Below are 12,404 nucleotides of genomic sequence, written 5' to 3'. Positions count from 1 at the left end.
TCTTGTTTAGTCCACATATTTTAGCTTTTTCAATTATTCTTGAAATAATCTTCATAACTTGAGACAAAAGTTCATAATTAATCAAAATCAAGAAAATCAAGAATTCACGATTATAGTCATGAATGCACTGATAATTTATCATTTATTCATTTTAATTATCAAGAAAAAATCTTGGATTTTACAAGTGCCCATTCGGTCCTGTGACTTCTGGGTTGCTTCCAAGCAAAATTTCATGCATTTTTACTCATATTTTCCATGTTTGCATGCATTCATCCATAAAAATTGCATTTATTCATAAAAAATCCATAAAAATTGCATTCGTTCATCTTTACTCATATAAAAAATGATCATTTGCAAACATAAAATGATCATTAATGATATCAGGGAGAGTAAGTAAAGTCAAAATCAAGACGAACATCTTCCCACAAGCGGTCAAAGACAGTAGTAATGCCTGGACCCTTAGAGGCCTTCAAAGTTGGCACTGTAGTGTGCCAAGAGGAGGTAATTGTATTCAAGTAGGCAATCCACTTGTTGGAATCCAGTTTTGTTACCTCCAACTTGTCTTGAGAAACCCTATTCTTCTTGGTTTCTTGAATCTGCAAAAATTGGATCAAGCACTGGTCAGGACGATATTCAATCCTATAATATGGATCTGCCAACTAGAGAACCTTCCAAAGAATCAGTACCGTGGACTTAGGCGGGCCAAAAGTAGACAACAACAAGATATCCCAAGTGACAGATTCCTCCTAAAAGTCATTGAGCAACCTGCAATAAACCTTCACAGATCAGCGTCTCGAAGATCCTATGAAATTTGTGTATTTCCCCAAGAAATTCCTTATAGAGAGGACTTGATAAGGGCATAAATCAGACAGGTGCTTGTAAAACCAAATCTCCAAGATGACTTTATTGTCGATAAAGCCTTTGTCTTGACAGCATGCGAAAGAACTCAAGCCTCTATACAGGCAAGCTAAGGCCGCCATGCCTAGTGAAAAACGTTTTCCATGCCAAAACCAGTTCTTCAAAAGTTGAGTATGACAAGGATCCATGAGCTCTCTAGTCTCACCAAAGATGATAAAAGCAACCAGACACAATGTAAAGCTACCTCAAAACCTTGTCAAGAATCATTCAAATTGAGTCTTGATGTCAGTCACACCGTGGAATGCCTCCCATAAGGATCGTAAACATAAGCATAAGACTCTGCCATGATCCATACATAGGCATTATGCTTCGCTAGTCAAGTTCCTTAAAAAGATCCTCTCGTCATAGGGAGGGTAGTTCAAGAAAAACTGGTTTTGGAGAATTTTGCCATGAGGTGGAGAAGTGAGCCCCATGATAGAAATGCACTTGTCTAGAGTAATTGTGAGCTTCCCCATTAGAAGCCACAATGTATTAGTGTGTGGATTCCACCTTTTTGCGAGTGCCGAGATAAGTGCACCATTCACTTTAAAGGAGCAAAGTCGAGCAACCATCAACAAGTTGAAGAGAATATGGTATTCCTCATGAAAAAGCTCAAATATGAAAACCCAATCCATAAACCAAGAAGGGAGAGTGATCAATGGCACAACATCCTTTGAATTTTGTACCCATGAAAAAGGAAAAGAAAAAAATTAGAGAAAAGAACAGGAAAAGAGAAAAGGAAGAATGCAGCCTTACCATGTCCCCCTCTCCTATGCGGTAGTACTTGCGGGTCAGCTGCAGGACATCAGAACGAGGAAAAATGTTGTCCTTCCTAATCATCACCATGGTGTAAAAGAGAAAAAGGTGCAAAAAAATTGAAGAAAAGCTCACTAATAGCTTGACATAGAACCAGACTCTCGAACTTTAATAAAGTATTGAAGTAGCTCTAACAACAACCTGTGTTGTCATCAGAGCAAGACCATGTATAATCAGCAAATGCACCAAGTTTCAAAGTTGTCGTCAAACTTTGAGGAAAGAATTCGAAAGAAGGACCAACAACTCAACTTGTCATCAGAGCAGAAAGGAAAGTCTTTAATGACACTTTTAGTTGTCATTAATGATTTTGTAACCTTCCATAACAACACATCAAGTTGTCGTCAAAGGAAAAAGGCAAGATCTCAAACACAATGGTAGTATGAGTTATTGTTATTGGCCCCCCTTAACAACGAGTCAACTTGTCATTAGAGATCGTCTGACATGATAGGCTTCCTCACCCCCACAAGTCCTCCCAGTGATTATTTTATGCATATTTTAATTCATATCATGCATATCTCCTATGTTTTTGCCATGCATAGCATACATATTGCATTTTTCTAATCTGTCTCTTGTAGGAATCTCAATCAAACCCTTGGAAAAAAGCCTACTAATGGAGTACGATAAGGGCTACATATTTACATTCAAATGCACACATTTTTATATCTTTTTGACATAATTCCATGCTTAGGACTGGAAATTGCACAACAGAGAATAGAGGACAAAAATGTAATTTTTGTTTTTAGAGCATAATTTTATATTTGAATCTCATCTAGGGATCCAATTGGGTCCAAACCATGACCCAAGATCCATATCCATTTGGATTAGAACCCAAGTGCATGGTGGATTAGATATGGGATCCATAAAGTCCACACCTTCCAGAAATTTGAATTATCGAATTTCCCTTTTTCTGTAGAGAGCTAATGTGGCAAGCACCACTTGCCATTTTTCTAAAAATCATACGAAAAAAAGAGGAAGGGAAGGGGGTGAGAATTCCAAAATCTCCTCCTTCCTTCTTCATCCCATAATCAAGAAAAGAAAGAAGGAGGGGGTTGAGTTTCTCAAAACTGCCCACTGTGATTTTTATTGTATTTTAAAAAAAGGAGAGAAAGCAAAAGTGAAAGCTTTTGCTTTTCCTCCTCCTTGCTTCCTCCTCTTTCCACTTTCACGCATTATTCAGATGGGAAAGTGGTGGACCAGATCCACCAAATCAGCCCCTTCTGAGTAAAAGCTTCTCAAAAAGAGAGATGCCCCATTCTTCCTCTATTTTCATGCAAATCCCTATGTAGTCGCCTTCCTCCTCCTCTGCTCCAGGCTGAGTACCAAATCCATCCAATAAGCTTTGTGTTTTGTACCCCATATTATCTTCTTCTTCAACCTTCTCTACCTCCGAGGTGAAGTCAAAGGAGTAGGTCAGCCCAATCCCTCCAATGTTGCACACATAACACATTACTAAGGTAGGATTGCCACCGCGTATCCTTTTTTCTGTTCTAGCATAAATTTGATAGCCTTCTTCAAATCCAAAAATTATTTCTGATTAGAGAAGGTTGTCCTTGACATTTCATGATTTTTTTTAAGAAGAATCACATTTTGGATCAAGTCAGAATCACCCGATTACAAAAACAGGTTTCTGGATCTACAACATTCCTATCTAGTCAGAAACATCTAGGTTCAGGCAGTTTCTGATCTTCGATCAATCTAACTTTTGGATATGTTTCAGAATACACATCCAACAGATCTTTGTTAAATTTTGGTATGAATGCAACCACAAGATCTTGACCTATAAAATCCAGAAGTTGGGGGGTGTCCCTGATGCTAGGCGCAATCAAGATTGGTCAGACCAATTTTGTGCAGCGCTAATTTCCTTCAATTTTTTGAGTTTTTCTGATTTTTTTTCTTTTGTATTGAAGCTATTTTTGTCTATTTAGTACTCCGAGTTTTTTGGATTTTTTCCAATAACAGAGCATGGAGTTTTAGATGTCACAAACCGATCTGCAGGATCATGTTAGTAATCTAATCGACCGGCACTGTTAACGTCATTTTATGCTCATTTTTGGGTCAAATCGAGCCTAGTTTAGGGCTGTAGTTCATTGACAAACACAGAAACCTACTGTTAAAATTTCACATTCACCACTATTCGAAGCAGTCGATGACAGAGATTTTACCAGATCGAGTTTTCTGAGTTTGTCGCAGGACAACATCGGTCCGACTAGGTTCGGTGCACGGGCTCGGGTTTTGGTTGGCCCAAGTCCATTTGAATTAGATTATTTCATTTTTTTTTGTTTTGCATTATTTTTAGGTTGTTTAGAGTCAGTTCTAGAATTAGTTTGAGTTGGTCAAATAGCTAGTTAGATTAAGTTTGGTTTTTGCAAGTTAGCTAGTTAACTTAGTCGACCCAGTCCAATCGGCTAGCTTAGGGAAGGACATATTCATCCTTTCACTTAGGCAGCGGTTCAAAGCAGACCTCGACAACTTTTTGGAGGTCTGAGCGGGTCTGATACAACAGACTATATGCTAGTTTTTGTTAGAAAACCAGACTTGGCATGTTTGCAAGATCGGTCTAATCGGCTAGACCTGAGTGTAGTCGGTAGTGCGGTCTAGTCAAAGTGTTGGACTAGATCGTGTGCGTAGTCGTAGTCAATCATATTAGACTACTTTTAGGTCTGCAATTTCTGTGTCTTAGGTTGCATATAGGTCTCGATTTCACATTGAAGGTTTAGATTAGATTAGGTCATACGAACTCTTGCACGAGCGAGTTTCTAACTTTTTTTGTGTTTGTAGTGTTTTGCATGTGAAGGTAGCTGATGCCAATTTTGTGAAACGATTTTAGAAATGATATTTTTATGTAAAAATAACGTGAAATCCAGACACCAAAAATAAAAACTAGCTCGCACGAGTGGTGGAGTCCGGGTCGATTTCAGGGAACGGAGGATACTTCGTATTCAAACACGCAACTAAACTACGCTTTATTGCCAAAAATAGAAAAGTATGAGAAAATAAACTACTTAACTATTACATCATTTTTTACCCTACGTAGAGGGTTTAAAAGAATATTAAAATGATTTTATTACAAATCCCAAAATTAAATGGAAATTCAAACTCCTAATTCTAAAAGAAAAAACAAAAGTCTTTTGCGCTTGTATCCTCGTGTCATGTGTCAGATGCGCTCAACAACGTATCACTCGCTTGCTCCCGCTCCACGCCTCCCTGCACAATATGAGCACGCGAGCAACAAAAGAGAACAACTAACACTTACACTAAAAAAATGTAAATACAAAAATGTAATTAATGATGCTAGCTACAAATGCAAGAATAAAAAATATGACATGAAATTACGAATGCAAATTCACAAAAGGAATTGACTAAAAGCAAAATGCATGAAATAGAAGAAAAACACAAAACTAAATGCGAGATATAATTGTGCAAGAAATGAATATAAAATGCACTAATGAAATTATGCGCAAACTTAGATACTAAATGCAAAAATATGCAAATGCGATGAAAATGCAAAAAATAAAATGCAAATGAGAAATACTAAATGGCAGAAAATGAGAGATCCAATACAAAATAAAACGTATCAGAAAATAAAAATTAACAAAAAATGGAATTAATGCAAAAATGAACAACATACAAAAGTAAAATAGCAGAATGAAGAATGTGATGCAAAACAACAAATAAACTCATAAACATAAAAAAAAATAGATATGAAATTATATGCGATGTAGAGGATTAAAAAATGAAGATGAGATGCAAATTTGAAGAATACGAAGATGCTAATGCTCAGACAATGCAGTAGAATGCAGAACATGCAACAGATGCTGATGAAGTGCTGCAATGAAGACTAATGCAGATGATTTGATTGTAGATAAGATGATGCAATGCAGGGTTAAGAAAGGGGAAATGTGGTGCGGTGATATGCGATGATGCAAAAATGCATGAAATAAAATAAATCACAATGCAGATGAAGCACAAATTGCAAAAGAACTATGAAATGCAGTGAATGCAAATGATGAAGATGCAAAGATGAATATCAAATTGAATGTAATGTTGCGGATGGATAGGAAATGGAATGCATAGGAAATCACACACGGGTGATGTGATGCTGATTAAATTGGAGCAGAACATGTAGAGAATTGATGATGTTGTGAAGTGTAGAAGATCTGATGGATTCGATGCTAAATGAAATGAGGAAAATGAAATCAATGCAGCTAAATGCAATGCAAAAGATGCTGATGAGAAGAAATGAAACAAAGACACGATGATACATGAAATGCTAATGCAAAACAAAGAAATCAGACATCGTAAAATAGGAGAATGAAAACAAAGAAAATGCACAAATCACATATTCCAATTATAGCTACAGGAAATGAAACTTCAATGAACTAAAATATGAATTTACGAATTAGAAACATAAATAAAATGCAGGAATAAAAGAACCATAATCTATGCTAAAATGCAGATGCAAATCACAACAAAATGCAAAAATGAAAATTCATAGATTCAAAAACACATCAACTAATTTACATATGTTTTCTATAAAATGTTCAGCAGAAAATCAAGAAATCATGAGAAGAGAAGGTAGAAAGGGAGAAGATCTTACCGTGGAGTAGACTGGATTGAGAAAACAGTGGGCGCTCCTTTGCATTGATGATGCTCGTTGAGGAGAGATCCACCAATGAAAGAAGGGTTCAAAGAAAGAAGAGGGAGAAGAAGAAGGGAGGAGGAGAGCCATTGGGAGAGAGGGTTTGAGAAGTGAGGGGAATCCGTTTTTGCAAAGGAGGACAACCCCTCTCAAACCCCTACGTAGGGTATTTAAAGATGAGGGGTTTTGTTCTAACTCCTATCAATTTCTACAAATTCCAAAAAGGAGCTTAAAACAAAATATTTTCTAAAAAAACTCAAAATCTACATTTTTTATGTAAACTATTTAAACTTTCTAAACAAAATAATGCACTTTTATTTTTTTGAATCTAATTTGATTAAAAATCTAAATCCTAAAGAAAAATACGACTAACTAATTTCTAAACAACCTAATTCGCAAAATTAACTCGCAATTTATACTTTTTTTGAATTTTATCTTTTTTTGCGAGTTTTCTCAAAACTAACACTAAACTTGGAATTTTAATGCAATTTCTTATTAGATCATGCATGAATTAAATGATTTAAATGCTAAAAAAAATGCATGATCAAATACCCCCATGCTTATCATTTGCTAGTCCTCGAGCAAACTAAAGCAATAATGCAAGAATCAAAGCTACTCAAACTAACTCACTTTCATAGGAATCACGGTTGCATTTAGCACATGCAATAAGCCATTTAAACCCCTGGGTTGCCCCAATAAACGAGTGAGGTCTCGTGAGGGTTTACAGTGATGCTATTGTGAACACCCCAATTTTTTTGAAAAAAATTTAAAAATTCCCTTTTTTCCCTTAATCCCCATCTTCTGAATAATTGGGTCAACTTTTAATCAATTTCCATCTATTTCTCGGATTTACTGGTTGAAGATCCGAAATTCAAATTCAATTTCCATATCTGACCCATTCTCGGATCCAAATTTGATATCTGAATCCAACTCTGAGTCTAGAACTTCTTTTTTTTTTTAAGAAAATAAAAAAAATCAATTCTCTGCATTGGTTCAAGATCCAATTGCAATTCGAGGACCAAACTCGAATATTTTTTCAAAATCTCGGATCCAAATCCATTTTAAAACCCGATTTATGAAATTAACCATGTATTTTCCCAAAAACCTCATTTCAGAAAATCTTTAAATTTCAAAACGAATATTTTACAAAAATACTCCAAAAACCTCGTTTGGATCCCATCTTTCAAAAAATCCTCATGTTTTCTCTCATATTTCCCTAAATTTCTCCTTAAAAAATATAAAAATATAAAAAGAAAAAGAATTTTAGAAATTAGCCTAAAACCCCTTTTTTGAAAAGACTTTATAAGTAGAAACATCGTTTTGAAAAACCTCTTTTCAAAAGCTACCTTTGTGAATTTTTTTGAAAATTGGAGGATGTATTTTGAAAATGCCTCTAACGGCTTTCTCCTATAAAACCAACCACAGGGGAGTCAACTTCATTCATTTCTCTTCACCCCTCGACCTTCGATTAATGCATCCATGCCTTCTTCCTCTCTCAACCTCTCTTCTCTTCTCCTTCCCTTTTCTTCTTCTTCTCCTCCTTATTTCTCTTTCTTCCTCTGGTTTTCCCCAATTAAATAAAGGAGATCAATCAATCCCACAACTAAGGCCACGGTAAGTACCTCCCTCTTCGCTCTGTTATTTCTGATTTTTATTGGGGTTTTCTTTGTTCATCGCCCCCATTAAAGCACTCCCTGCTGTATTGAGTTGCTTATAGCAATATCAATCCACACCTGTGCAAAATTACTGGAATGCTCACATCCCGACATTTTCTCTCTGTCTTTGTAATTTATTTTTGAATTTCTTCAGTCTACGTAAGTTTAAATATCTGTTTATGCTATTTTAGATTCAATACTCCTTTGCAGTTCATCGTATCATTTTCTTTGTTTTTTATTTTTACATTTTACATTCAAGTATGTCGTTCTTTTCATCTGCATATTTTACTTTCCGTTTTAATTCAATACTATCATCATTCTGCGTATCGCTTTTCATTACTACTGCTTCATTTGATTCTCTGCTTTTCTTTTATTATTTGTAACACAACATTATTTTCTTCTATGTCTTTGCATTCTTGCAATTCATTGGCACTCTGGAAGTCTCGAAATTCGTATTTTGCATATCAGTCATTCAATGCATTTTACTTAGATTCAGCAATATCGGGTTATGTTTCTTTCTCCAGTCTGTATCGGTTGTGACAGGTTTTTCTTTGTTATGTTAAACTGAACTTAATTTATGTTCAGCTTGCCGCAAGGTATTTTGCTCAGGAATAAATTTCCTTGATCTGTCATAAAGTTCCTAAATAATTCATTGTGAAATCCAATACCCAGCAACAACATTACAATGCCTCAAGTTTGATCTCATCATGAATTCCAGCTGTTTTGATTTGCTACGAGAATTCACATTTGATTTACTTTGAAAATGCATCATTCAAACTTTAAGTCATACTCACATTTACTTGATAACAAAAATTCCCTTCGGAATTGCCATGAGATCAGCATTCATCAGATTCAATTCAAATTGGTAAGCCCTCTTCTTCTTGCAAATCCTTGTTACATCTTCGTTATTTGTTCATATATGCGATTTTCTGTATCTAATGGCAAATCGGTGTCACCCATTCACTACATTTTGTCATCTTCATACATCGTTCCCCACCATCAAATGGTATGATCTACCCAAGTATCTAGGGTGATGGATGTAGTAATCCAGGAAGCAAAGGTTTATGCCCAGCATGTACTGTAAGATCCATATCAGAATTCCCGCTGGACTTCCCAAGAACTCTATGTTGCAGCATCGCTCATCTATTGAAGTTGTTGAGGTTAGCTTGCAAGTTCAGTTTTCCAACAAATCAATTTAATGTGGGCAATCAACCTGTTGCATACCAGCCTGCTGCCATTTGAGAGTAGGCCATTAACCCACAACATTATGTTAGGCACATAACCCCTTCATTCATTGCTTGCCCTGAATCAAAATCAACCAGGCGTTAGGGTTTTACTTAATTGCAATTTCTGAAGTGTATGTTGTGTATTGGAATGATGGGTATTACCTTCGCTCTTACATCCCACCACAGCATCTTTCATCACATTGTAGCCCATTCACTGCATACATTTTCTGCAACACCTGCATAATCTAGATTGGTCACCTACTTGCATACCAATGACATCGTTTGCATTTTGCATTCGCAAATCAATAGTGTAGTTGCATCTGCATATCCTCATCTCTGCATTTTATATCTTAATGGTGCATTGGCATTTGCATAGTCACTATACACCCTCTTTAAAGTCTTCAAGAAGTCCCCAACCATATAGTGATGTATTGCATTATAGTACAACCATGTGGTGAACCTGCCATAAAATCCTCTGTCTAAAGCTGGCAAAAGGGTCCAACTAGATTGATAAGTTTAGTAGCAGGTGCATGCATGTATCAAAAGAAGTCACCCCTATTTAGCTTTAATCAACATGGAATTGTTTATCTTCAGCTTAGCTACTTGTTACATTGAGTTCCTAAAGTTAATTATGTGTTCAGACATGGATAAATCCTTGTGAAAATTTGTTGGTTTCTATGGCCTTTAGCTGTTTATCAACATATTTTGATTGTCATCAGCTACCAGAGAAGTACGGTATATTAGAAAACTTACTAATTGCAGTTGCAAATGGAACTGTTGGTGAACCATGTATATAAAATGCCCTCCTCACAACAACATGAGAGTCATCCCAACCAACTGCAGTCAGAGTCATCCCAACCAACTGCAGTCAGTGAATCTACAAAACTCAGTAACCTCAATGCAGTCAAGTGGTGGGACAGCCATGCAGCATGGAACCATGCCTCTCGGACAACATATGGGAGTTCCAACTTCTCAACAAAGCTTGAGTAGTGTGCTATAGTTTGGATCTAATTTGGACCCATTGCAAGCAAATAGTCTAGGTTCTTTGCAACAAGGTGCAATGAGCTCTTTTACAGCATCACTTCATCACTTTGCTGCAACTACCACCACACATTACCGACTGCTTCACCTCACTTCTATCCCCTGTGCATAGTACATGCACAACACCTATACCCTTGCCACATCATCTACCCCCCCCCCTATCATCCATAGGGTGCTTCCACCCACTGCAGCATAAGCAGTCACATCTTATATATATATTTAGCATCCCACTGCTCTATAGCATGTTGGCACCAACACCTCCTTCACTTGATTTCCTGTGCCTCCACGGCCCAACACCTACTGTATTTTACACTTCACGGTTCAAAATCCTTATGCTTTTAGTTTGTGCTATGCATCACTTCCATTTGCACATTGTCTCTTCACCTCCTGTCACCATCACAGCACCCTGTGTAACATCTGCTCAACACTGTTGCAACTCACACCGCACCTCACTATTCAAAATGCACCACCAGCACTTCACTTCTTCATCTCCCCTTGCTGCACATGAACCTGCATTTGTACACTAACACATCTTCACAACACTTCCCTTCTGCATGTGCATATGCATCTCCACCTTGGCATACTATATGCATTTTTAGTTATGCATATCATATGCATTCCTTCATTTATCTTAGATATAATACTTAGGTCCAACATGTATATTCTTCATTTAGCATAAGCATCACCCCTAGCTAAATGCATATGCACTTCTCATGTATACTTTCTCATTTAGCATGAAGCATCGACATATACATCCTCATATGCATTCTATCATTGGCATAAGAAATAGCATTTTGTATATGCATTCTCCATTAATAGGCATAATCGTGTGCATTTGCATTTTCAACACAGTATTTTCCATTTCCTTCTACCTTTGCATTTTGCTAACTCAGTCTTTGCAAGAAAGAGGTGGAAAATGTTGATTTCTTTTTCTCAGACTAGGGATTTTATTATTTCAACTTCAAATTCAAGACTGTAATAATTAGATATCAATGAGAATTTCTACTTTCAGTTTAGAATAGAATGTATGAGCATATAATTTTCATAATTGCTTGTTTTATCTCATTTTATTTTTACTTTTATTTCAAAAATCCACAATGGTGAAACACGAATGACACGTGCATCTTTCTAATAAGAGGTAAATAATTCTAAGTAAATGATTCACATTTATGGTCATAGTCAAAATGTTTACAATACTTAGAATTTTTATCTTTTATGGAATAACATTTGATTTCCATTATATTTTTCTGAAATATTCTTTTCTTCCTTTATCAGAATTTAATATGTGAATTAACTTAAGATATATTTATGGCCATTGTCATGGATATATTAAAAGTTAATTTTATTTTAAATCCTATAAAGGCATAAAATTTATTTTATTTTATATTAGAATTTAAATAAAGATTATATTATAATTTGTTTGTAACCATAGTCATGAATGTATTATGATTTAATCTTATTTCAATTCTATTAAAGAATAAAATATGCTTTTAAATTTCAATCTTTAAATTCTTTCAAAACAATCATCATTTAGGATAGAATTGCATTTTTTTCATATTATTTCAAATCATCTTCCAAATTTCAAGTGATTTTTGAAATAAACTTTCAAAATTACAGTTTTCATTTCTAAATTCATTTTCAACTTCCATTTGTAAATTCAGATTTATCCTTTTATTCTCAAGTTCCATCTTATTTCAAATTCCAACTTTCAATTCTTATTTTGAATTTCACCTTTCTGAATTTCATATTTTCAATTTCATTCAAAATTCATTATTTCCATTTTCGAATTCTATTTGAATTCCTAAGTTTTAAATCGAAGTTTTGAAATTCATTTTTGAGATTCCAAATCGAATTTTGAGATTTACTTTGAAATTCAATCCAATTTTCAAATTCCCTTATCATTTCAAATTTCAAGTTTTAATTTAAATTCTATTCTAAAATTCAAAATCCAAAGTCTATTCCAAATTCTCTACTTCCAAATTCATTTCCAATTTCAAAGTTAAACTTCAAATCCAGAACCAATTCGAAATCCTAATTCCCAATTCCATTTCTAAGTTCGAATCTCAATTTCAGTATTAATTCTAAATTCAACTCTCATTTTCAAATTTCATTTCACTTCAAGTTCCAAAT

The sequence above is a fragment of the Nuphar pumila genome, chromosome 9, assembly GCF_984573655.1.
Source record: "Nuphar pumila chromosome 9, dmNupPumi1.hap1.1, whole genome shotgun sequence".
Taxonomy (NCBI): domain Eukaryota; kingdom Viridiplantae; phylum Streptophyta; class Magnoliopsida; order Nymphaeales; family Nymphaeaceae; genus Nuphar; species Nuphar pumila.
Note: the sequence above shows the minus strand (reverse complement) of the source record.